Below are 26,990 nucleotides of genomic sequence, written 5' to 3'. Positions count from 1 at the left end.
ATTCTGCAGCCTAACACTTGCAGACTAATGATATAGTCCTCTCTGCAGAATCTAGTCACAAGAGCCCACCATAAATGTCTGCATTTCTTAAATGTAATATATCCCATCCCTTAGGTGACACCCTAGCGGCCTGCTCTAACAATCTGCTTATCTCATATGCTTGGTAACATCCTTTACTTTTCTGTGTATAGAAAAGTAGTCCCAGACTCAAAATCTGATATGCCCTCTGCCCTGGAAATATATTGATAACATGCAACATGAAACACATTTCGTAGGGCTTGGGGAGCTCCTTGAAAACCATCCATGAATTCTTGGTATGGTCTTCAGAGAGGATCCAAACATAAGAATCCTAGATTCAAATGATTTGTTATTTCTTTACTCTTAATAATCCTTTTTGATAATTTCATTTTATAAGGAAAATCAAATGCCAACTGCAGTCTCATTTGCAGAACTCTCTGTGCTCCAGTTTCTTAAGGAGGAAAGGATTCAGTTGATAAGGAGCAGCAAAGTGAGGCAAATATCTCTGGATTAAGACTCAGGAGAGATTGGGTCTGGGAATGATTCTCTCCCCATTTACAGAGTGACCAAGGTCATTTTGGGCTTCAGGTCTTTCATCTGTAAAATATGGATAATACTACCTATTTCATCAAACTCTTCTAAAAAGTATAATGGGGTGTCATGTGGGTGCTGTATGAATGACATATTACAGATAGAGTTTCTATTAGCAGGCATAGTCTCTACATGCAGGAGGGACCAGGACACTGCACGGCCAAGCTCAGGTTTGTCTCTGTCATATCTGGTCTCGATCAAAAAAGACGATTCTCTTCTGTTGTAATTTCCATGTCTATCTAAAAGGTTTATTTATTTATTAAGTAATTACTGATAATAATAATAGCAATTATCAATTACTGCATAGCTAGCATTTGCCAGGAATTCTACCTGGATCTTCACATATATTATTTTATCATCACAAGTCAGACATTATTATCCACAATTGAGGAAACAGTGGCTCAGAGACATGAAATAACCTATAAAGGGTTACACAAACATAAGTAGAAAGGCTGGGATATGGACACAAGTCTATTCTTTAATGGAAACCATTCTATTGTTTTTATGTTAAAATGCATTTCACACATAGAATTCAATTTTACTATGACCCAGCTAAAAAGTACGCTGGAGATGGCTGAGAAGTGGAGTTGTAACTGCCCGATAGCAACCATAATGAGCAGTCACAGTTTCCTAGGTCTTGCACTTAGAGGCCAAACTACAGTAGGGGCCAATGCAGATGCTAACTAAATTTAGGATTCAGAAAGTAAATGTGTTAGTAAAACTCTGCCAATTTCGGAATCTTATCAATATTCACACCCTTGGTATTATTGGTAATCAAGGTCTGACCAGGATTTTTTTTTTCTCAAAAGATAGCATAACTTTAGCCTATCATCCGCTGGAAAAAATATATATTAGTGATACTGTAAGACTTTTTTAATGAGGCAAGACTGGCATCTACTCCACATGTGAATACTAAAATTAGATCAGTGACTGAGAGCTTTGGCAGCTGGAAACGAAAAAAACATTTTTTTTTCTTAAAGCAAAAATGAAGATTTAGGGCTTTGTTAAAAGAACAAAGGGACCTCCACTTCCTCCCATGATGAACATAACAGCTGGAATGAAAATAGTTAACCCTTCCTGTTATTAAAACAATTAACATATAAGTGCTATTTTGTTCACTTAATTTGTTCATTTTTGGTAGAGTCTTGCATTAAGTAAATAATTTAATTTTGAAATAGAACACATGTCAAAACAATCCAGCTTTCACATGGAAACAACAGTCAAAATGCGTGTACAATACCATTTTAAATGACCAGTTACAGCTGTGACAGGCGATGCCAAAAGCAATGTTCAGATACCATAGCAACAAGTCTTTCTGCTACAGAAGCACACTCACACTCACAAGTTGAAAGAAGGATCATTTCAGACCTTTAAAAAATTTACTTTAAAAAATTACTGCCATCCCCTCCCTCTCAGGAAAATTTCTTCGTTCATTTTGAATTCTCAATTTTGTGATTTAATGCCTTGAAGGGTTCTTCACAACTGCTGCAGATCTTGGTAAAAGATGCAAATACAAGTTGAGAGCAGCACCGAACTTTAGGTTTTGTTCCACATATGCATATTTTTGTTCCAAGAAAATAGTCTTAGGTGTTCAGGATTTTTTTTTTTTGTGAGGAAGATCAGCCCTGAGCTAACATCCATGCCAATCTTCCTATTTTGCTGAGGAAGACCGGCCCTGAGCTAACATCTATTGCCAATCCTCCTCCTTTTCTTTTTCCCTTTTTCTCCCCAAAGCCCCAGTAGACAGTCGTATGTCATAGCTGCACATCCTTCTAGTTGCTGTTTGTGGGACGCCACCTCAGCATGGCCAGACAAGCAGTGCATTGGTGTGCACCCGGGATCCGAACCCAGGCCACCAGTAGCAGAGCGCGTGCACTTAACCGCTAAGCCATGGGGCCGGCCCCCCAGGATTTTTAATATATATTTGTTTGACAAGTATTTCATCTTTTGCATCAAGTACTTAGTAAAGTTCTCTTATAATTCTTTCTTTTTTTTTTTTTTATTGCAGTAACATTGGTTTATAACATTGCAAAAATTTCAGGTGTACATCATTGTACTTCTATTTCTGCATGGACTACATCATGTTCACCACCAAAATACTAATTACAACCCATCACCACACACATGTACCGAATTATCCCTTTCACCCTCCACCCTCCCTCTTCCCCTCTGGTAACCACCAATCCAATCTCTGTCCCTATGTGTTTGTTTATTGTTGTTATTATCTACTACTTAATGAAGGAAATCATACGGTATTTGGCCTTCTCCTCTGACTTATTTCACTTTTGCATTATACTCTCAATGTCCATCCATGTTGTCACAAATGGCTGATTTCATCGTTTCTTATGGCTGAGTAGTATTCCATTGTGTATACATACCACAGCTTCTTATCCATTCGTCCCTTGATGGGCACTTAGGTTGGTTCCAAGTCTTGGCTATTGTGAATAACGCTGCAATGAACACAGGGGTGCATGTACCTTGCAAATTGGTGTTTTCAAGTTCTTGGATAAATACCCAACAGTGGAATAGCTGGATCATATGGTAGTTCTATCGCTGATTTTTGAGGACTCTCCATACTGTTTTCCATAGTGGCTGCACCAGTTTGCACTCCCACCAGCAGTGTATGAGAGTTCTCTTTCCACATCCTCTCCAACACATGTTGTTTCCTGTCTTGTTAATTATAGCCGTTCTGACGGGCGTGAGGTGATATCTCATTGTAGTTTTGATTTGCATTTCCCTGATAGTTAGTGATTTTGAACATCTTTTTCATGTGTCTGTTGGCCATCTGTATATCTTCTTGGAGAAATGTCTGTTCAGGTCTTTTGCCCATTTTTTAATTGGGTTGGTAGTTTTTTTGTTGTTGAGATGCATGAGTTCTTTATATATTTTGGAGATTAAGCCCTTATCAGATGTATGGTTGGCAAATATCTTCCCAATTGTTAGGTTGTCTTTTTCGTTTTGTTGATGGTTTCCTTTGCTGTGCAGAAGCTTTTTAGTTTGATGTAGTCCCATTTGTTTATTTTTTTCTATTGTTTCTCTTGCCCGGTCAGATGTGGTGTTTGAAAAGATGTTGCTAAGACCGATGTCAAGAGCGATTGCCTATGTTTTCTTCTAGAACTTTCACAGTTTCAGGTCTTACATATCAAGTCTTTAATCCATTTGGAGTTAATTTTTGTGTATGGTGTAAGGTAAGGATCTACTTTCATTTTTTTGCATATGGCTATCCAGTTTTCCCAACACCATTTGTTGAAGAGACTTTCTTTTCCCATTGTATGTTCTTGTCTCCTCTGTCAAAGATTAGCTGTCCATAGATGTGTGTGGGTTTATTTCTGGGCTTTCGATTCTATTCCATTGATCTGTGTGTCTGTTTTTGTGCCAGTACCATGCTGTTTTGGTTACTATAGCTTTGTAGTATATTTTGAAATCAGGGAGTGTGATACCTCCAGCTTTGTTCTTTTTCTCAGGATTCCTTTAGCTATTCGGGTCTTTTGTTGTTCCATATGAATTTTAGGATTCTTTTGTTCTATTTCTGTGAAAAATGTTGTTGGAACTTTGATAGGGATTGCATTGAATCTATAGATGGCTTTAGGAAGTATGGACATCTTAACTATGTTAATTCTTCCAATCCAAGAGCACGGAATATCTTTCCATTTCTTTGTGTCTTCTTCAATTTCTTTCAGAAATGTTTTATAGTTTTGTACAGATCTTTCACCTCTTTGGTTAAATTTATTCCTAGGTATTTTATTCTTTTTGTTGCAATTGTAAATGGGATGGTATTCTTAATTTCTCTTTCTGCTACTTGCTGTTAGTGTACAGAAATGCAACTGATTTTTGTATGTTGATTTTGTATCCTGCAACTTTACCATATTCGTTTATTACTTCTAAAAGGTTTCTGGTGGGTTCTTAAGGGTTTTCTATATATAAAATCATGTCATCTGCAAATACTGAGAGCTTCACTTCTTCCTTTCCATTTTGGCTCCTTTTTCTTTCTTTCTCTTGCCTGATTGCTCTGGCTAGGCCTTCCAATACTATGTTAAATAGGAGTGGTGACAGTGGGCATCCTTGTCTGGTTCCTGTTCTTAGAGGGATAGCTTTCAGTTTTTCACCATTGAGGATGATATTAGCTGGGGGTTTCATATATGGTCTTTATTATGTTGAGGTACTTTTCCTTCTATACCCATTTTATTCAGAGTTTTTATCATAACTGGATGCTGTATCTTCTCAAATGCTTTCTCTGCATCTATTGAGATGATCATGTGACTTTTGTTCTTCATTTTATTAATGTGGTGTATTACGCTGATTGATTTGCGACAATGTTAAACCATCCCTGCATCCCTGGAATAAATCCCACTTGATCATGGTGTATAATCTTTTTAACGTATTGTTGTATGCGTATTTGCTAGTATTTTGTTGAGGATTTTCAGATCGATGTTCATCAGTGATATTGGCCTGTAATTTTCTTTTTTGTGTTGTCCTTGTCTGGTTTTGGTATCAGGGTAATGTCAGCTTCGTAGAATGAGTTAGGAGCTTCCCTCCTCAATTTTGGAAGAGTTTGAGAAGGATAGGTATTAAGTCTTCTTTGAATGTTTGGTAGAATTCACCAGGGAAGCCGTCTGGTCCTGGACTTTTATTTTTGGGGAGGTTTTTGATTACTGTTTCGATCTCCTTACTGGTGATTGGTCAATTCAAATTCTCCACTTCTTCTTGATCCAGTTTTGGAAGGTTGTATGATTCTAAGAATTTATCCATTTCTTCCAGATTGTCGAATTGGTTGGCATATAGTTTTTCATAGTATTCTCTTATAATCTTTTGTATTTCTGAGGTGTCTGTTGTAACCTCTCCTCTTTCATTTCTGATTTTACTTATTTGTGCCGTCTCTCTTTTTTCTTGCTGTGTCTAGCTAAAGGTTTGTCTATTTTGTTGATCTTTTTAAAGAACCAGCTCTTGGTTTTATTAATTTTTTCTATTGTTTTTTTGGTCTCTATTTCATTTATTTCTGCTCTGATTTTTATTATTTCCTTCTTCTACTGATTTTGGGCTTTGTTTGTTCTTCTTTTCCAGTTCCTTTAGGTGCATTTTTAGATTGTTTATTTGAGATTTTTCTTGTTTGTTGAGATAGGCCTGTATCGCTATAAACTTCCCTCTTAGAACTGCTTTTGCTGTATCCCATAAATTCTGGCATGTCGTATTTTCATTTTCATTTGTCTCCAGGTATTTTTTGATTTCTTCTTTGATTTCTTCGTTAACCCAGTCGTTGTTCAGTAGCATTTTGTTTAATCTCCATGTATTTGTGGCTTTTCTGATTTTCTTCCTATAGTTGATTTCTAGTTTCATACCATTGTGGTCAGAAAAGATGCTTGGTATTATTTCAATCTTCTTAAATTTATGGAGACTTGTTTTGTGGCCTAATATGTGATCAATCTTGGAGAATGTTCCATGTGCATTTGAAAAGAACGTGTATTCTTCGGTTTTTGGATGGAATGCTCTGTATATATCTACTAGGTCCATCTGTTCTAAGGTGTCGTTTAAGGCCAATGTTTCCTTATTGATCTTCTGTTTGGATGATCTATCTGTTGGTGTAAGTGGAGTGTTAAAGTCCCCTACTATTATTGTGTTACTGTCTATTTCTGTTTTTATGTCTGTTAATAATTGCTTTATATATTTAGGTGCACCTACATTGGGTTAAATAGATATTTACAAGTGTTATATCCTCTTGTTGGATTGTTCCCTTGATCATTATGTAATGCCCTTCTTTGTCTCTTTTACAGTTTTTGTTTTAAAGTCTATTTTGTCTGATATGAGTACTGCTACCCCAGCTTTCTTTTCATTGCCATTTGCGTGGAGTATCTTTTTCCATCCCTTCACTTTCAGTTTGTGAGTGTCTTTAGGTCTGAAGTGTGTCTCTTGTATGCAGCATATATATGGGTCTTGTTTTTTTATCCAGTCAGCCACCCTATGCCTTTTAATTGGGGCATTTAGTCCATTGACGTTTAAAGTAGCTATTGATAAGTATGTACTTACTGCCATTTTTTAACTTTTTTATTTTTTTTTTCCTCAGTGTTTAAGTAGTCCTTCTCTGTTCCTTACTTGTTCTATACAGAATTGATGGTCACTTTAGTTTGACCTCTGTCTGAAAGCTGTACTCTTTAACTACCCTCCTCCCTCCTTTTATGTTTTTGATATCATATCTAACCTCTGTTTTGTGCATTTGTATCCATTACCCTCTTATCATGGAAATAGATAATTTTTCCTAATTTTGGTCTTCTCTTTTCCCCTTAAATCAGTCCCTTTAACATTTCTTGTAACACTGGTTTCTTGGTGACAAACTCCTTTAATTTTTGCTTATCTGGGAAAATTTTGATCTCTCCTTCCATTTTGAACGATAACCTTGCCGGGTAGAGTATTCTTGGCTGTAAGTTTTTTCCTTTTAGCACTTTAAATATATCGTGCCATTCTCTTCTAGCCTGTAAGGTTTCTGCTGAGAAGTCAGCTGATAGCCTTATGGGGTTTCCTTTGTATGTAACTTGACATTCTCTTGCGGCTTTTAGGATTCTCTTTATCTTTAATTCTGGACATTTTGATTATGATGTGTCTTGGTGTGGGCCTCTTTGGGTTTATCTTGTTTGGGGCTCTCTGTGCCTCCTGTACCTGGATGTCTGTTTCCTTCCTTAGGTTAGGGAAGTTTTCATCTATTATTTCTTGAAATAGATTCTCTGCCCCTTGTCTCGCTTCTTCTCCTTCCGGGACACCTATAACACGGATGTTAGTGCGCTTGATGTTGTCCCAGAGGTCCCTTAGACTGTCCTCACTCTTTTAATTCTTTTTCTTTACCTGTTCACCTTGGGTAATTTCTTCTAGTCTTTCTTCCAGCTCACTGATCCGTTCTTCTGTATCCTCTACTCTGCTTTTGAGTCCCTCTAATGAGTTTTTCATTTCCAGTATTGTATTCTTCATTTCTGATTGGTTCTTTTTTATATCTTCCATTTCTTTGTTGACATTCTCACTGAGTTCATCTATTCTTCTCCCCAGATCATTGAGCATCCTTAACACTCTTAGTTTGAACTCTCTGTCAGGTAGGTTCCTCATTTCTGTTTCACTTAGTTCCTTTTCTGGGGTTTTGTCCTGTTCCCTTACTTGGAATGTATTCTTTTGCCTCCTCATTTTGCCTCTTTCCCTGTGCTTGTGTCTACGTATTAGGTAGGTCAGCTACGTCTCCTGCTCTTGGATAGGTGACCTTATGTAAGTGATGCCTTAGGAGGCTTCCAGTGTGCTTCTCTCAGTTCTCAATGTTCCAGGGGTGGCCCCTATCTGGGCTACGTGTGTCCTTCTATTGTGGCCTGTTAGCTCTCCCTATAGGCGCCCAGGGAGGCTGAGTTATGCTCCTGGCCAGCTGTTGTAATGCTCAGCTGCTTGTAGTTGTTGTGGGCCCTTCAGTCTCTTTATCAGGTGTGGGGAGCCCCAGCACAGTTGGCTGTAAGTTCTAATACCACATTTGTGTTGCAGTATTTCTTTTAAGTGAGTAGGCCCCCAGTGTGGCAGGTTGTTAGGCTCAGGGCCTTAGAATTGCTGTAAACCTCTAGCCTATTAGGTCTCTTGTCAGCTCTCTGAGGATTGCAGCTGGGTGGGGCTGGCCTCAGGCACAGGAGCACCCAATTGTTTCAGGCTTTGGAAGGTGGGGCAAACCTCCTATGTGGGTCTTTGAGAAGCACAAGTCTTCTGCAGCTGACAAGCCCTGCCGCCCAGAGGTCCACACACACAGTCAACACAGTCCTGCCCCGTGTGAGCGCCCCGACCTCCCCAAGCGGACCCAGTCTCTCCACGGCGGGAGCCCCACACACTCCGCCACCACCCCACACTCTCCACCTGCTCCTTGTGCACACCCTGCCCCGCTCAAGTCAGCTCAGTAGCCAGGCTGCAGAAAATCCAGTCACCAATCTATACAGGCCCACACGTTGCCTGAGGGCTTGTTGTTAGGTGGGGCCAGTCTCTAGGGTGGGCTGCCTGCCTTGGCTGAGCTGGATTAAATCGGTGCTCTAGCGGGTGGAGCAGACCCTGGGCTAGCAGGTCTCAGGGAAAACTCCAATGGCGTCTGTGTCAGCACGCTCACACCAGGCCACAACAATGGCCGCCGCCAATGTCCCAGTCCCTGGAGAGGTCTCACCCCTCACCGAGATGCACTCAGGGCCTATTAGGTGAGTCTCTTGTCACCAAAGCAGTGTGCACCTTTCTTTCTGGTGATTTTAGGATGCTTTCTGGAACGGGTGAGTTTGTGCGCGGGCCCTTTAAGAGCCAGTTTTAGTTTCTTTGTGAACCGGGTTTTCTGGGGGTGCTCCCCAATGCTTTAGTAGCAGGCAAGGTCAGATATTATGCCACTGGTGTCGATTGTGCTGGGTCCACAAAATGCCCACAGTGGGGGCGCTCCCCGGCTCAGGGCCCCGCGCCTCCAGGGAGGCTGCGTACCTGTGAGCTGCTCCCGGCGGCCGGCCGTGACGCTGGCAGCTTGTGAAGGCGGCGTTTTTCCTCTCCGGAAGGGAGTCTCTGCCTCTTCCACCCCAGTTAGGATTGTCCGTTGTTGCAGGAGTTCCTCTCATCCAGTTTTCAGTTCTGTCTCAGGGGTAATTTTTCCACGAGTAGTTGTAAATTGGCTGTGTCCACGGGAGGAGGTGAGTTCAGAGGCTGCCTACGCTGCCATCTTGACTCCGCCTAAGATCTATAATTCTTTCTAATGACCTTAATATTTCAACAGAATAATGCATCCTAATATGAATGCCCATTTTAAATGATCAGGATACACCTGCAGTAATTACCGCAGTGAGATTAGCGAGGCCATCCTATGCTCTGACAGCTTCATGTAGTCTTGGTTCAGTGTACCACAGTGCAAGTAATAGACTGAATTCCCAGGTATATGCCTGACAGACCGCCATTTACAAAGTACTCATACACTTGATGCGTTTGACCTTGCCCACAACACAATCAGAACGCATGCACCAAGCCACTTTCAAATAACAACAATGAAACCCTCCTCCCCAAACTTCCCAATTATGAATTGCATACTCCATTTTAGGTGAAATATTCCATTTTGAAGTGTTAAATAATTACATAAGTAAACTACAGACCTATAGAACTTCACATCAGAAAAGAACCAAGACACTTGAATCCATCTCAGAAACTGAGTTTTCAAGTTTCAAGAAATAACAGATAGCTCAGGGCCAGTCTTACTCAGCAAAAAGAAGAGGACTGGCATGGATGTTAGCTCAGGGCTGATCTTCTTCACACACACACACACACACACACACACACACACACACACAAACAGAAATTAAAAAAAAAAAAGGCAATTCTTGAAAAAAAAATAACAGAGAGGTTTCGAGTTTGATACCTACATTGCTATCCTATTAATTTTTATTTTATAAGAAACCATAGAAAACATCATTCACATTTTTCAGATCTTTGCTAAAACTGAAATAAAAGGAAATAAACTGCAAAAAAGTAATTTTTTCTAAATTGATGAACAGTTAATCTTTGTGGAGGCCTGCCTCATTGAAGTCCTCATCAAGAATCACGCCCACAGATCACTAAAATAATCTCGAAAGTAGCAGTTAGCGAGTAAACAAAGCTTTTGTTATTGTTGTAATATATATAGTAGTAAAATATACATAACATAAAATTTACCTTTTAATCATTTTTAAGTATAAAATTCAGCAGCAGTAACTACATTCACATTGTTGTGCAACCATCACAACCACCCATTTCTGGAACTTTTTCATCATCCCAAATAGAAACTCTGTACCCATTATATAGTTTATATATTTTTAAGAAACACAAGTAAGAAAAAAGTTTTTCTCCTCATCCTGATCTGCTCCAGAATCTAAATTATGAGGCTTACAAGGTTATTAAAGCTGCAGTAGAGAAGTCATTTCCAGCTGGTTTACATGCCAAGGAAGGAGGTTCAATAATTGCAGTTGCCACAAAATGGCCCTCAGTCCTGGGATTCTCTGCTGCCTTGAGAAAGAACCAGGAAATGGAATATAGGATCCTCCCTTTTCCTCTAGGGCAGAGCTTCTCAAGTGTAGTCCACAGTCTTGGGATCCTTGATAAAATGCAGTTTCCCAGTTCCAACCTGAGTCCCAGTAAATCAAAGCCTCTTTGGGAAGTGTGTAGATAACCTAGAGAGTGTCATTTAACTTGGTCCCTAGGTGATCCAGATCCACACCCAAGTTTGATAGACACTGCTTGACTGCCTGTAGCTCTCTAGTCACTCTTGCCCCTCACCCGTCCTTCCCACACATCACTCCACCACCTCCACTCAAGCACAATACCTCTGTATGCCTTCCCTTCACTCTTAAACATTCCCTTAAGCCATCCTGTCTGATGAGAGAGGCAATGGTTCAAGTAAAGGGAGTTACAACAGTTTAGTCTCAATATAAACCCAAAAGACTAGTTCCTAATGCAACATTTCCCACAATAACATTTAGAAATAATTGATCTAAGGAAGAGGTAACTATGAATTCCTCTTGCTTGCCACGTTGACAATCTGGACAAAAAAAGACCAAGGCATGTATATTAAATAGCTTTCTCCAGTGGCGAGTTATGTTTGGCATAATTCACACATAATGAACTGCCTGAGGTGCACAAAGAAAATTTTTGACTTCCTGAATATCTCACACAGTAAACTTTGAAATTAGTAAACTTTGAAATTACCAAAGTACAGAACTTCATGACTATGCTATATTTTTCCAATGATTTGTGGGTAGAAAACCTTAGGATATTTGGTAGGAAATATACGTCCAGAATATTAAAACATACCACAGATGCTTTATATGCAGAACCACAATCTCCTTTCTCTGTGATCCATAGCATATTTTGTAAGACTTTGCTAACATTTATGTCATATTTCCCTTATTTGACTATGAGCTATTAGAAGGCCATATGCTATATATCTTTCATAGTTCTTGGGCAAAAGCACCCTTGATGATGGAAGAAGAGAAATACTAAGGTCTGGGACAAGAAGACTTCTTGTCTCAACTGGTATTCAAGCCCCTAACTTGAACCTCGCTTTAACCAGCCCAGTCACAGGACAAAATGATGAAAAACGACAACAAAAACACAGGTACCAAATCATTACTGCTAGCAGCCATGCTTGACTCTAAACTTGCTCATCTCCCAAAATGTATAAGATACAGTGCTTATTCAATTGTCTTATTAAAATACATATCTGCTAAAAGCAGATATTTTATGTTTGACAGCTTTATTTCTAAGTTGACTTCATTTAAAGTTGAAGGATATTCTTAAAAGAATGCTAGTGGTATGCTATTGCCTTTTGGAGGAAGAAGAAGAATCTATAAAAATATTGTGCAAATTAACTCTTTTATCTATATGTAAACTTATATATATATGTAAAATCAGATAAAAGCTCCAATAAAATAGTTTTATGTAGTAAAAAATGTTTGAAGTTAATAAAACTAAACAAAACATACAGCACAATCCATCTTTAGTTTTGACCTTCACTGTAGATCTTTCATTTTCTTTCTCACATTAGACAAGTTACTTAATTATAGAAGCTATTTCAGGAATAATTAAGAACTCCCCTTTCAGGAGCAGCGAAGTAGTTTATGTGGTCATCTGTGGAAGGTTATAACTTGAATGTATTATTTCTTGGACGGTTAACCTTTTGGGGAGGCTAGGAAAAAAATGATGGCATCCATTTCACTTATGAATATTCAATTGCACCCAGTATTTATTAAATGCCAAGAGTATATGTGTCTTGTCCAGTTACATAACATAGGCTATGCAAGCTCTAAGTCTAGTTTACCACGTGGAAACTTACATTGAGGGTGGAGGCAGAGGTTTGGTTCCTGAATTTAATTTTGAGTTCTGATAATATAAATAGGGCATTTCTGTTAAAAACAGCAATAGAGTGGGGCAGTTAATTACAATGCTGAACTTACAAACTAAAAGACAAAATTAAACTGACATACCCAGGGGGTTAGTCGACTGTCTAGGATGGTTAAGGCAGAGCACTAATGCAGTTGTCATAAGTGGTTCAGTATAAGTTAAAGACAGTTAACTTCATGTAGAAATCAAACTCGGTTTAACGGTCTGAGAAGTACAAAACTGTTGCCTACAGTTAGGGGCACAAGAATAATTTCAAAGATTGTACAGGAGCGTGAACAGTTCAAGGCATTCCATTATTAGGCTTGGAAAATGAAGCCAAACACAGGTGTTCTGCTGTTTTAGGTCATAAAAATCAGCTTCACTCATAAAGGCAGTGTGCTCCTCTACCAAGGTGCATGGCATCTCATACTGTATCACCAGACACACAGAAGCAGGGTTAAATAAAAAGCAATTCATTCCTTTTTTAAAACTGTCTTTCACACAAATCAACAGTATCTTTGTATATAAAGGAAAGCTGTTCCATCTGCTGAAAGTTTACCCTGTACCCTTGTGTTCATTTAACTTTGATAAATTTAACTTTGATAACATAGATTGGTAGATCCTCACACAAGCTTTTATTTCAATTGAGGCAAAGAGGAGCTGAATTTTGGGTTTATTTTGTATGATGTGTTTTTATTTCACAAGCATACTCTCACTTTAAAGTTTTATCAGTAACCTTAAAGTCAAGTGCTTAAAAAACCTGACAGTCCATTTAGTAGATACAACCTTCTATTTCTACAGTTATATCTTTGTCTTCTGCCTTTTGACATTTGTATTCGGACAAGACACTTTATTTGTCATCAGCAATGATGACAAATTAAGTTCAAAAGACATGTGAGGCTAACCATTTCATTCCTTAAGAGCATCGAGTAAGGGAATGGTCCCCCAATATAGCTGAGTCTCAGAAACAGTGATGTTCCTAGTACAAACTGAGATGTGCTGTAAGCGTAAAATGCACACCAGATTTCAAAGACTTAGCATGGAAAACAAACGTGAAATATCTCATTAATAATTTTTACACTGATTTCATTTTGAAATGATATGATTTTGGATATATGGGTTAAATAAAACAGATTACTAAAATTAACTTCACTTGCTTCTTTTTCTTTTCTCTAACGTGGCTACTAAAAGATTTAAAATTGGATACATCTGGTATTATATTTCTATTGAACAGCACTGCTATAGATAGTGAGATAGTGAGGAAGATGTGTGAGAGAACATGGGTATGGCTGTGTACGGGTGACTACACAGTGAGTAAATTTAAAAGTATATTGCATAGTCCTTAGAGTGTAAGAAGACAACAGCAGTAACAATAGCTGATATGTAAGTATGCAAGGTGCTTTAAATGAATGCTCTTATTTGATAATCAGAACAATTCAATTTGCTCATTTTACAAATGACAAAGCTTAGGAGTGAAATAATATTCCCTAAGGAACAGCTATATGCGGTAGAACCAGGATTCAAATGCAGTTCTGTCTGACTAGAATCTGGGCTTTTACCCATAAAAGAAAATCTTAGTCAGTAAAGCTTCTTTCTTGTTTATTGCCATATCATGCCTCTGTCTTCTATCATACTATTCTCTCCACCTACCATCCAATTCCTTATACTCATTTGCCTACTCATATCAACCTTATCTTTTAAGATGCAGCTCTAGTTCACATGAATATGCCATTCTCTGAAATTTCTTTATTCAGCACCACCAGCCTAAGGGTTCACAGATTTTTATTTGTGTCAGGTGTGTTAATTCTATCTGACTTATCAGTTTCATGAAGGCAGAGATTGTATCTCATTTCTTTTGGGATCTCCACAAAAGCTAGTACATAGTAAATAGACCAAAATCGTTATTAAATGAAAACACAGGGAAAGAGAGGGACCACGGAGGCAGGTAGTCCTACATTTGATTACCTGGATGATATAAACAACATAAACCTTTATAGGAATAATCAGGAAATTTCCTTTTGCTTGGAATGTGTGTCCCCACCTCTTTAAATAACTTATATACTGGACTTATGCCCAATCCTGACTAACCAGTAACCAAATGTAAGATGCACACAGCTGAAGATTTTTGATGAAATTTATGGGTAATTACACTTGGAAACTCTTGCAAGAAATATATAATGTATGTATAAGAATATTTTTATTCCTCTTTTTAATTTTGTCCAAACGTGCTGCCTAAACTGTAATTGAGCTGCACTACTGATAAAAAGCATACTAAATCGGCAAAATAGGTTTGTTTTAATGAAAAGAAAATGCCTGAAACATCAGCTTTCTTCCTTTTTAAAATAACGTGTTTTTCGAATAACAATGTAGCTACTTTTCTTTACTGACGTAAATCACCACCAGTCATCAGAGTGCTACTTTTATCATCTTCTCCATCTAGGTTGCCATTCTGTCATCCAAAATCTAAACACACCAATTTGTGCTTCCATTGTAATAACTGATGAGCCCCCATATTCCTTGCTGGGCACAATGCTAGTTTTTATCCTTATGAGGTACCTGATAAACTATAATATTCCAACCCAGAATTGCAGTCATGATAAACGACACACTAAACTAAGCATGTGCACTGGAGGCTACTCTGCTTTCCTGATATGGGAGGGTATATTATACTACATGCCTCTTCCCAGATCATGTTGGTGGCACAGGGAGACAGTATAGCATAGTGGCTAGAACAGTGGTTATAACACTATTGACATGTTGGAGCAAACAACTTTTTGTTGTGAGGGGGCTGTCTTGTGCATTGCAGGATGTTTAGCAGCATTCCTGGCCTCTACCCACTAGATTCCAGAAATACCCTCTCCCTCAGTTGTGACAACTAAAAATGTCTCCAGGCATTGCAAATGTCTCTGGAGTGGGAGGGGAAACCCTCTCCTCACTGAGAACCACTGGGTTAGAACACAAACTCTGGCACCAGACTGGCTGGGTTAGAATCCCTGCTCCTTAACTTTGCCGCTGTGTGACCTTAAGCAATTGAGTTAGTCTCAGAACGCATATGTTTCCTGATGAGTAAAATGGGGATAATAAAAGTACTTTCCTCAAGGTAGTTGTGGTGGTTAAATAAATGAACCTATATAAAGCATTAGGAGCACGCCTGGCATGTAGTAAGCACTATAAATGATTAAGCTGTTGTTGTCGTTATTATTAATATTATTATATTAAAATAAAGATATAAGATTTTGAAGCTAAATGATATGTCCACTTGGCAAGTCACTTAACAACCTGGGTTTCAGTTTTCTCATGAATAAACTAGAGAGTACCATATGTTTGCTAGAGATGCAGTGCAGTATAGGGGTAAAAGAGTTCAGTATAAGAGTTCAGGTTCTAGAACCAGACTGCCTGGGTGAGAGTCCTGGATCCACAACTTACCAGCTGTTTGGCCTTGGACAGATCAATGAACGTGCCTAAAGTTCGTGTTCTGGTTCCATAAAACCTAAACAATAGAACCCAAACCCCATAGGGTTCTTGTGAGAATTAACCGAGATGATATAGATAAAATCTTAGCAGAGTATTCAATAACACTGTAAATGCTCAATATTTGATACCTGTTGTTATTATTACTAACCTTTCTAGCTTGTAAGTACATACAACTAGAATAGTGAGTGTAAATAAGTCATTTAAAAGAGTAGCCCCAGTGCAGTACGTAGAAAGGGGAAACAAAATCAATTCATTTGTATTTACATAACTTTGGTTCCTATCAGGTCTAGAGTGGCCAAGAGTCAGTACAGTAGTCTACCGACCTGGATACTTCAAAAGGCAAAGGATAATGACCATCTGAATATGGGCTTTGAGGGTCCTGGAATATGACAAAGGTGGGACATCATGCTTTTAGGATAGACAACTACAAGACTGTTTGCATGAATTCCCCTCATTGGCCAGAAGAGCATGGGCTCACTAGGTTACTGGACAAGGATATGGCCTGGTCAGAGACATCAGGAAGCAGAGTTCTCAGCCTACTGCCTGTCTCTCTCCACACCTGGAAGCAACATGAAGCGCTCTCTCCCTCTCATGTAGTGCTGTACTTTCAGTGACTGAGCATGGTGCCAGATACATGATAGATACTCTGTAATTTATTGACTGATGATTTCAGAACCAGTGTTCCAATCCCCACCAGAATGTCTGGTATAGATGCCAAGCACATGTAGTAGTCTAATCTATAGAAAAAGGTTTAGCTTAAGTTACCTTTTGGAGGACCATCCTTAACTGTAAGCCTTGGAGGCCAGCACTAACCATGGATCATTTTTCACTTAAGATAGACAGAACCATCATCTTCATCAGTGACAACTCCAAGGAAAATCAAGAAAGTGGATATGATTCAGTGGTTATGTCCTACAGAGATCTGCTCCTTCCTCCTTAATATTTGAGCCACAAAGCAGTCTCATTCATAAAAAAGTTCCAGAGTTCACTCTATTGATGGTGGCACCAAGCATTTGTGAAACCATAATGTTAATGTCCAGGAGTTCCAGAATGCATATATGGATTGCCAGTGACCTGGCAGGAGATTTTAAAAGTGGAAACTGTCAGAATGGCGCAGGGAATAATTTTTGGAATAGTATCACTTGGAAGGTGGTTGTAAATTTGAGAAACAATGATAGTCAAGGGTTAGTGTTGAGTTGGGAATACGAGAAAAGATCATACTGAGTAACTGTGGTGATAAACTATACATAGGATAAGATATCCAGGGTACTTCTATTGTAAAGGTGACATCAGAAAAAGTGAGAGTCCTTTAACTCTACACTCAACATAGTAGATATTTGTTAGAGAAGAATGTGACTATAAATCAATGCAGAGCTAGACAGCCAGACCAGCAGCATCTCATGTGACAACTCTGATCCAGCAACAGTGGCTTTCTCGAGGGCTATGTTGATAAATATTATGAAGCCATATCTGAGTTTAGCAGGAAAGAACATCATAGCAAATTAGTGATGACTGCCATAAATGCAGGGAAAGAAGAGTGATAACAATTAAACTGAACATTTGCCATGTGTGGCTCAGAAACTGAAGTAAATTCATAAAAATCAGATCATCTCCTTACAGTCATTTGTTGCCTTGTGGACCCAATGGTTGGGGTTATTCAGTCAGAAAGGAGAGGGACCCTGCTAGCTTTTGTAGTAGTCAAAGGGCTCTAATAAAAGACTTATGCTTTTGGAGCTTTGAGCTGTTTTTAGTTTATCTCTGGAAGGCATCTCCTCTTCTCTCTGCTTGCCACCCTGCCACCAGCACCACAAAGTAATCCTGAAGTGCAAGACCAAGATGAAAGGCCATATTTGCCATACCATGAGAGTAGCTCTGCATCTAGCAAATTTTACTGTTTAATGAAATACCATAGATAACTTGTTTGAAATACATTTTGCTTTGGAGATGCACTGCAGATGGAATAACGACAGGACTGCAAATGCAATGTGAAGGGTAGGGGCATCTTTGAGTGATTCCTATAGCACCTGTGCATTTTTCCAGTTTTCAAGTTTTTTGACTGTCTTCAGAGGCTTCACAGCATGTGTCTATATCTAGATAATCCTAAAGGAATGCTTTCTTTTAAAGATGGAGATGACTCATAAAATTAGTTAAGGGAAAAAGAAAGGTTGAAAAAGTATAGTCATTCATTCAAATCTACAAAGGAACAATCCACATCTATGATTGTTCCTAGCAAATTGTTAACATCATTTTTTGTATCAACAATAGGGCAAATCATTATTGAGGCATTTTCTGAGACTGCAAGTCACTTGCCTTAGATATTAAGTGTATATAATTTTCATAACCGCAGGGCATCCGTTTATCAGATTTAAAATGTATAGGGAAAATCTGATGCTGCGACTTAGCTTCAGCTATGAAAGAATACGCTGCACTCATACATATATATGTGTGTGTGTGTGTGTGTATAAATATATGTATATATACACGTACACATATGTGTAAAGGGTAGTATGCAAGGCAGACTAGGTGGAAAGGAAGAATTATACAGTCTAATGTACAGATGAAAGATTCGATATTACATAAGTCACTTACACAAAGAAAATATGCTAGGGGAGGTTTGATAGCAAAGCCAATACTCTGCATTATAGTCACCAGGCCAGAAATTTATGAGCACTGCTGTTACTTCATTTGCATTTCCTTCCTATCACAAAATCCATTTAAAAAGGAAGCCAAGAAGAATCGCTGCCTATATAAAATAATCTTAATAAAAACAAGAAGATTTGGCTTGCCTTTATCCCTATGTAAAGAAATCACAGACATTTATGGGCACTGACTTGTGGAAAAATCCATTCTTGAAAACTCATGAGTAAAATGTATAGTTTCAACAAGCATGTCTACCCCCAAATGATCATTATCAATATCTTATAAGAGGGAATAAATAGATAATGCCTAATTAATATCTTCAGACTTAGCGAAGACATCAAAACTCAAGTATAAACACTTGATAATTAGGGATTTTATTCTAATACAAATTATTTATTGAAAAAGATAAAACAAAAGCTTAGCTTGACTTATATTTTAGATCTGTTATACACAGGAATAATATGTATCTCAGGGTTAGGCAAAACACATTTCATTTTATTGGTTAACATTAACTTATACTGGTAGAAAAATGGAATCATATATTATAACTTTACCATTTGGTTTAATTCATAGCAGCTTAGTGAGATTAAAATGTGGTCGAATGCTATTAAAGTAGGCATATCTCTCAGATAATAAATTATACTGAGCAAGAGATTGTGCAATTTAATACTCAAACCGAGAATTGCACAGAACCTCTAGTTTCAAATGCTATAGTTAAATTTGATGAATGTCTCTCCATCCCTCCACATCGCATCCTTGTAAATGAAATTCCGGTTCTACAACTGGAACCTTGTTACTCGGAATAACTCCAAGGCTGGTAGGAGATGTTTGATCTGAGCAGGAATCTTTCAGAAATAAGTACAAAGCAGATATGATTCTAAGTGTAGATTAAGGTGGTCAAAATCTCCTCCCAGCTGATAGTGTTAAATACACCAATTAAAATAAATAAAAAATCCACAGGATGGTCAAATGGCAGAGTTCTTTGCACTTTCCCAACTGAGAGTGATCATTAACAAACTGGATATCAGACTTGTGATGTAAATTTATCTTGAGAGAATGGCACTGGGGCAAAACATGCTCCATGAATTACACAGGGACATGGCAAGTTCTGCCTTAGATCAAGAAAACCAATTGCATAAGTCAGTATGGCAGAACGGGGCTATGGCTTGGCAACAGATAGTAAACAAAGAACCTGGGAGTCCTAGTCCACACTCAGTAGGAGCCTCTGGTTTGGTATATATCTCTAAATGAGCTAAAACAGATCCTTGAGGAAACAAATGAGACTCTGAACACTACAATTGTCAGAACACACCTAAAACATGTTATTTGGAAATATACATAATTTTCCAAAAAAAAGTCACAATAAAAATTTTATATATTTCTTTGCTGTTTGGACTTCTAAATTTGCATATGTAATATGATATTATTTTAGTAAAAAGTAAATTAAGACTAGCACAAAGATATTAAGACTAGCACAAAGTAAATTCTCCAAAAGATAGAGCTCTCAAAGAATCGAAAACAGTTACTCAAACAGACTCTTGTATGTGAATGTTCATAGCAGTACCATTCACAGTAGCCAAAAGTGGAAACAACCCAAATGTCCATTAACAGATGAATGGATAAATAAAATATAGCATACAGAATATTATTCAGTCATAAAAAGGAATGAAGTGCTAATACATACTACAATGTGGATGAATCTCAAAAACATCATGTTAAGTGAAGGAAGCCAGACACAAAAGGTCACATATTGTATGAGTCCATTTATATGAAATATCTGGAACAGGTAAATCCAAAGAGACAGAAAGCTGACTGGTGATTGCTAGGGGCTGGGGGTGGGGTGAGGAGGAGGAACAATGAGTGACTGCTTAACGGATACTGGGTTTTATTTTAAGGCGATAGAAATATTCTGGAACTAGATAGTGATGGTCTTTGCACAACATTGGGAATGTACTAAATGTCAATGGATTGTTCATTTAATGGTTAATTCTATGTTATGTGACTTTCACCTCATTAAATAAATACATGTTTAGATAATATTCATAATAATAAAGGTAAGCTGTTGCTATATTACTACTACTTCTAGTACTCCTCCTCCACCTCCCCTTCTTCCTCCTCCATGGATGGGGAACTCACTCCCTCATAAGGCAACTCATTCCATGTTCAAGCAGATTTGTGCAGTGAAAGATCACGGGCTTTGGATGCAGCAAAAAAACTCAACGGGTTTAATTGTTCTAAGGGCTACTTACCCCCATTTCTCATTTCTATCAGCTATCAGCTGTGCAGAATTGGCAAGTTGCCTAGTATCTTTTCACTTCAATTACTGATATGTAAAACAGGGATGCAAATGTCTATAGGATTGGTTCATAGCGTGGATTAAATAAAATAATCTACCCTGTGTCTAGTACAATGTCAGCATATAGTAGCTGCTTACCAGGAATGAATACAATCTGAACTTAACAGATCTAAGTGCGGACACTGATTTTGGGGGGATTGTAGGAGAAAAGTAGAGGGGCAAGTTTTGAAGGTTCTAGTGGCTAGGTTTTGTCATTAATTAACTGTTAACTAACTGTTAACTCAGCCGTTAACTCTGCTGACCTGTGCACCACTGGTCATCCCCCAAAACTTGATTCTAGTTCTCCCTCTGGGGCCACACAGTAATGTAATCCCTGCTCAAAAGGATACCCTTCAACAATAACTCTTGAAGAGGCAAGAAACTTAGACACATCTAGCTAAGCATACAATTTATTAAAATGCTGAATTAATTTTCCATACTATTTTGAGGTGCCCTCCCTCCATCACTGACAAAACAGTAAAACTTTAATGGTAAAATTCCCTCCTTCTCCTCACTTAATACCAGAGCAGTTAAAATAAAGATTTCTGAAGAGATTTCCAGTTACGGAAAGTAAAGTATAGAAGTAAGAGTGGGTGTCTCCCCTTAAAAAAGACCAATAAAGGAAGCAAGAACCCACTCTCTCCCTGTTCTGCCTCTCTTCTTTGTACGTACTGTACTTTCAACACTTCAACTATTATCCTCTCTGGATAATGATCATCTTGGAAGGCCGACATTCACCCAGAGTGGCTCTAACAGTTCATTACACTTGTTGTCCTAGCCTTTAGAACAATCGATAACCCCAAATGAAGAGTAATGGTTATTATAAAGCCAAACACAGGTTGATGATCCTTCCTTACTGATATTAAATTTGCCTATTGCTTCCCGCACATTTATCTGCCACTGCCCTTGCTGCATTCAGCTACAGCCCTTTCCTGGAAGAACTCACAAGTCCATCCCTACCTTTATGTGAGTCTCATGCATATCCTCTTTTGGGCAATCCAGTGATGATTAGTTGCTTCCACATCATATTTACTGGTTTTATTTTTGTCTCTAAGATGAAATGTGCTTGATATTTAGTGAGTTATCCACTGCTTTTAGTTATTATCACCAAATATACTCAAGACTCTCCTTTGTTCTCTATTTCCAAAAGGCTTACGGCATCTCTTAATTACTGGCCCACCACTTGCACTCGTGAGTATACGAGCTATAGTTTAATCTCTCTAAACGTGATCCAAAGAGTCTTTTAAAATGTTCACACATTCAGCCATCCACTCATGAAATACTTACGGAGTTATTAAATTAATAGGAAAGTTAACATGGAGTAGAGGTAAGATCATTAATGGAGCAGAAAACAAGTACATAAATTTTGGAATTAGAAAGACCTAAACTTGAATTCTGGCTCTGCCATTTTCTTTCCATGTGATAACAGGGAACTTCTTTGAGCCTCCGGTTCCTTGTTTATAATATTTTTTTGTTAGTGCTGTCAAGTTGATTCCAACTCCTGGTGACCCTGTGTACAACAGAGCTGAATGCTGCCCAGTTCTTTTGTAACAATTTTTTTCAGAAGTGGGTGGCCAGGTCCTTCTTTCAGTTTGTCTTAGTCTGCAAGCTCCACTGAAACCTGCCCACCACCGGTGACCCTGCTGGTAGTTGAAATACCAGTGGCATAGCTTTCAGCATCACAGCAACACAGAATCACGACAGTATAACCACTGACAGATGGGTGGTGTGGTTCCTTGACTGGGAAATGAACCTAGGGCCACAGCATAAGAGCGCCATATCTTAACCACTAGACCACCAGGGCTGGCTTGCTTATAATATGGGGTTGATTACATCTATCTTCTCACAATGTTATAGCATATAGGAATGCTTATACATAAATCATTTAAGTATATTCCATATTTACTATATAAAAGTGTCATTTTCTTTTCCAAATAACTTCTAGATTTCAATTAGAGTTTATAAATATATTTTCATATGATTTGTAGGTTTTAAGCCAAATCTTCCTAATGATTTTACATATTAAGCAAACTATAATTCACTCTGTTTATTTTTTTTATTTTTATTTTTTTAAAGATTTTATTTATTTGTTTTTTTTCCCCCCAAAGCCCCAGTAGATAGTTGTATGTCATAGCTGCACATCTTCTAGTTGCTGTATGTGGGACGCGGCCCCAACATGGCCGGAGAACTGGTGCGTCGGTGCGCGCCCGGGATGCGAACCCGGGCCGCCAGCAGCAGAGCGCGTGCACTTAACCGCTAAGCCACGGGGCCGGCCAACACCCTGTTTATTTATTGTAGTTTTGGCTATTTCATAACACCAAACTTCATATTAAATATACTTATCTAATTCTCTCATGCATTATGAGTAAAGTCTGAATCTAATTCTTTATGATCCAATTCATAAAGAAATGTACTAAAAACCTGTAAGATCTACATCCCTTAAGTTTTTCATTTTTGTTTTCTTAATGGTATAGTAAAAAAAGGACACGAAGTGTGCAATAAATTTCTTATTTCTGCCCCTGAAAAGCTACATGATCACGAACATGGTATTTAATCCCACTGAGCCTCAGTTCTCTCATCTTTAAAATTGGACTTGATTAAACTTTGCCTCACTACTTCATTTATTTCTTTTAAAATATGGTTTTATGTATGTAGAAGTGCTTTATGAACATTAACAACTAACAAACGGCAGCCATCATTAATTTTTTCGAGATTTTTGCTATTTTTTTCTTGATTAGTCTTTTTAATTTTAGTGGCAAACAAATGAACACCTTTCTCCTAAAAATATCTTTAAATAGTATTTATGTTTAGAATTGACTGGAAGTTCACTGTAGGTAACAGATTAATTTTAAAAGTTCCATACATTTTTTGATTCTGTAACTTGATTATTCTGACTTGATTGACTTTTTATCCTTAGTGAGTTAATCACATAATTACAAACTAGTAGATTATGTTATGCAAGAAGATTGTTCCACAAATTAGGCCACTGTCATTTATCATTACCATTTCTTTTCAAAACATATCAAATCTTATGATCTGTTAACACTTGCTTCAGCATATATCATTTTATTTCCCTCAAATGAACATTATGAATAATTGCAAAGACCTAATCAGGAAAATAATTAAAAATTCACTGTAAAGTACAACCATGAATATCTGCAATGATCAAGGCCAGTATAAGAACAACAAAAATATGATAATTATGGTTTTAGAGCTCATAGAGAACAGGGGAATAGAGTTATTTGGGGTCACGTCTCTTTCACAAGTTGGGACTTCATGGGATGAAGTAACAGCTGTTTGATTAGAGATTGTTTCTTATATACTCCTTTATGCTTTACCCCATTTCCACTCTCAACTCCATCAAATGCATAAATAGACATGATTGGTTCTGAAGGGGTAGAAGCCTGACAATCATAAATACCTATTCAGTTAAAAATATAAGAGTAAAATATGGATGCATTTAAGTTTTAGGAACCTGTGTACAAGCACCCCCCTCTCCGGACAAAAACACTATGGGCTAGGGGAAAATGAATACCAAGCTCATACTGTAATTATAGATGAGGACCAATTGGTACTTTGTAATTAGTAGGCTGTAATCATGCCAGACTAAGTCTCCTTCCAAACAGAATCTCTCTCTAAAGCCACCAGCAGGCATATAAGGACAGGACTATTACAGCAGAATATGGCTGCACAAAGCCTGGTGAATTCACATGATGTACGTACAAAGCAAGTAACACTTGGTGCTCCTGCAATAATTAAGTTTGTAGCACTAGAGCTCAATGGGATCCTGGGAACATTCTGCACAATCACCTTATTTTACATTGAAGAACACTCGGACTAGGCCAAGTAAACTGATTTTTCCAGCTCAAACAGCTAATAAATAGCAGAGCCCATACCTAAGTGGGAAGTAAAATGATTTTTCCAGCTCAAACAGCTAATAAATAGCAGAGCCCATACCTAAGTTTCTGGCTCCTGTTCCCACTTTGTTTGCTCTCTATACAATGCTGCCTCTTCATATCAATGCTGAATAGGTTTTTCTTTCCCAGTCTCTGTGACTATCACCTAATACTGTACCTGATTGAGGGCTACCTAAAAGTAATGATAACTAAGAGAACTCCACTAAGAATTAATAATCTCTCTCTCTCTCTATAAACATGTCTTATATAAATAGAGATTTAATTCTTGCCCAGAATTCTTGTTTTTGGTCTGTGAGGGAAGGAGATAAATGGGTTAAAACTTACAACAGTATCTAGCACATTGCTGTGGTAATTCTAAAAAATACTGAATAGATTTTTCTATTAATTTAAAGAATTTATTAGAGCTGGGAAGGCATATTCCATATATAATCAGGGTACAGTAATTAAAGGACAGAAAAATAGAATATTACATCATAATAAAAAACTCAGGAAAATATACACACTGAAGAAAATATGTTATATCAAAACGGTTATTTTAAAACCATTGTAAGGATATATACATTTATGTGATTACAGTCAACTAATAATTATGAAAAAAATTAACATTGATAAAAGAAAAAGTAATTCATTGATATTAGTATAAAATAAATAGTAATATTAGCATAATAAATATATTTACAACAGATATATAAACACATATAAATAGTTTGGTCTAAGAGAATACTGATTTCAAACCTCTTCAGTAAATTTTAAATAAAGACCCTGATATTGAAACTGTTTTAATACACAAAATACCTCATTCCTGCTTATTTCAAATCATAATGAAAATAAAACATATGAAGCTTGCTGGTGATGCCCCAGATTGTATAATTCTACAAAAGACATTAACAGAAGCTCTAAAAATCTAATTAAATTTTAGAGAGATAGTAATGTCACCATAAGGCCCATGTAAGCTATTATCTACATTAATAAAAATTAAATTCAGACTATATCCAGATCTGGATAATAATATACTTGGTTTCAAGGTCATTCTTATTTCCTTACTTAAGGATATTTCTTCTCTATTCTCATAAATAAAATTGATTAATCAAGAAGGGGAAAATCAAATTCCTTCTCATATCTCCACATTCTTCTTCTGGCCATGTAAAAGGGATCGAACAGCCTTCCCACTTTGGGGGGCAGAGTTAACACCTCGGCACCTCTTCGCCCTTTCTGACTTCTCCTTGCAAGAAAGGAAGGCCTCTGTAATCTCTGTCTTGCTCTCTCTTTCTTTAACAAATTGTGTGCTCAGCTTAACTTGGTTCTAGCCTCCATACGCTAAGCAGAGACAACAGTCTACCATATACAGGCCCAGTTTGTTCTTTTCTCTCTTTATTCCAACATCTATGCATGTAACTGGTTTGCTTCAGTCAAGGTAGACTCTTCCTGGGACAGGTTACCCTACCCAATTCAAAGTTGGGAGGAGGGGATTTTGGTCCAAGTCAAATTCACTAGTTCCATTTTAGCAGAGAGCCCGTACTTTGGGAGTTATTCAGTCTCCATTAATAAAACCTTGAATGTTATTTGGCTGCTTAGTTCTCTTTTCAACTAGTAAGAACCTGGACAGGAGGCAGAGTGTGACTGACAAGATCTTCACACCTCCAAGGAAACCCACTGCCAAATTACCATATTACATCTGTCAGCAAACTACCATTCTAATGTGTGATATCAAGAATTAACATAGACCCCCAAACTTTTTAAAAAGCAAACATATCTCTTGTTCTCTCTCCGTCCTTCCTAAATACACCTGACTGATGTCTTAACATATGAAGAAAATATACATTATTTAAAGTGATTTATAGAGGAAATATCTGGAAACAAATCAGCTTTTTCTAACTCATTCTCTAAGAATTCAGGTGTTTTCTTTGTTTTTCTCCTATGTTCGACTACATATCATAGTCTTACATTCTATCATTTATCTCAGATCTTAGCTCCCAGTTTTTTTCCATCTGCTTGATCTCTAGGCTTGTTGATGCAATCTCTGAACCCAACCCCGCAGGTTCATTCCCTACTCGCTGCTCCCTATAGACTGATCTACCTATTCTTGGTCAATGAAACTATCTTTCAAATAATGATCCTGAAAATGACAATGCCTTTCTCTA

The 26,990-nt window shown here is 37.7% G+C and overlaps 1 protein-coding gene across 8 annotated transcripts in view; it reads right to left on the bottom strand.

The window, feature by feature from the left end:
• The window catches only part of CNTN4 (contactin 4), an 892,715-nt gene that overhangs the window by 535,388 nt on the left and 330,337 nt on the right, over window positions 1–26,990 (bottom strand). Inside the window, exon 1 of one of the 8 annotated variants that reach the window (XM_014796756.2) lies at window positions 10,496–10,524. The exons of the other annotated variants lie outside the window; for them this stretch is intronic. The gene's annotated coding sequence lies outside the window, so the exon portion shown is untranslated. Of the gene's footprint in view, window positions 1–10,495; window positions 10,525–26,990 lie in introns of those variants that run through there. 8 annotated transcript variants of the gene reach the window in all.

The sequence above is a fragment of the Ceratotherium simum genome, chromosome 5 (genome assembly GCF_057802395.1).
Source record: "Ceratotherium simum simum isolate JZ-2026a chromosome 5, ASM5780239v1, whole genome shotgun sequence".
NCBI classification, from domain to species: domain Eukaryota; kingdom Metazoa; phylum Chordata; class Mammalia; order Perissodactyla; family Rhinocerotidae; genus Ceratotherium; species Ceratotherium simum.
This window is presented reverse-complemented; position numbering and strand designations above follow the sequence as displayed.